Raw genomic sequence first — 1,148 nt, 5'->3', positions numbered from 1 at the left:
CGACCCCTCCCCCGGCAGGGCCCGCCGAGGCGGGGGCGGGGCAGGGCGGGGCGGGGCGCGCGACCGCTGCCGTGTGGGGGCGCGGCCGCCAGGGGGCGCTGTGCGGCCGCAGTGGGTCAAAGCGCCGAGGTCCCGCGGCTGCGAGAAAGGAGCGGGAAACCGGAGAGGAACCGATTTTGAGACTTAAAGCGCCAGCGAAAGGAGTTCGGTGCGCAGCACAGGGTGCGCCAAAGGAACAAGGGCCAGGCTTGTACGTATGTGGAGAGATCCACAAGGAGAGTAATCCACACGGTTCCTAGAGGAATCCAGGGCCTGGGGGGCGAAGATGGGAGGCGGGCTTCTCACCATATACCTTGTTTTGGACTTCGCACCGTGTAAATATATTGACTTTCAAAAATAAATTACGCTTTAATCGAAGCATCCTGGGTGGAAGCATAATGACGTTCTTTTGTGGTCTCAGAACTCCGATGTTCCTGTTGATCTCAGCACCCGTGGCCGCGTCCTCGCCCGCAAGCAGTCCCAGTCGAGTGAGGCAGGGTGTGAAATGATGGAGTGTCAAGTGTCGAGAGGGAGAGAAGGGAACTGGGACGGGAAAGCATGTAACCTGCTCTGGTGCCTGGGAAGGGGAACATAGACCCTGGTGTGCTGGCAGGATAGCTCAGTCCCAAGGGAAGGAGGTGACCTGTGCAAGGAGGCAGGACAACTCCGCCTGGCCAAGGACACAACTTAAAGGCATGGGCCAGGATGGCACTGTATGAGGAAAATGGATCCTGCAGAAAGATAAGAGCCACAGGTATACTCACGCAACTGCAGCCAAGACAAGGTGGGCAGAGAGCGAGCTAGATGGCTCTTCTCTGGTGGTCCAGTGGCTAAGACTCCCAATGTAGGGGGCCCAGATTCCATCCCTGGTCAGGGGACTAGATTCCCACCTGCTGCACTGAAGATGCATGCAGCCAAATAAATATGTAAATATGTAAAGGAGGGGAGCTAGACAGAAAGCGGGGAGAAACTGGGAGGTGCTCCCCAGCCGCCAAGGGGAGCATTTGGAGGCCAGCTGGAGTCCCAAAAGAGGAAAGTGCCCTCAGGACTGGGTGGGGCTGGGAGATCTCTGCTACCTTCTGGTCCCTGCGTAGGAGTGATGGGGGCAA

This window comes from Bos taurus, chromosome 25, assembly GCF_002263795.3.
Source record: "Bos taurus isolate L1 Dominette 01449 registration number 42190680 breed Hereford chromosome 25, ARS-UCD2.0, whole genome shotgun sequence".
NCBI classification, from domain to species: domain Eukaryota; kingdom Metazoa; phylum Chordata; class Mammalia; order Artiodactyla; family Bovidae; genus Bos; species Bos taurus.
This window is presented reverse-complemented; position numbering follows the sequence as displayed.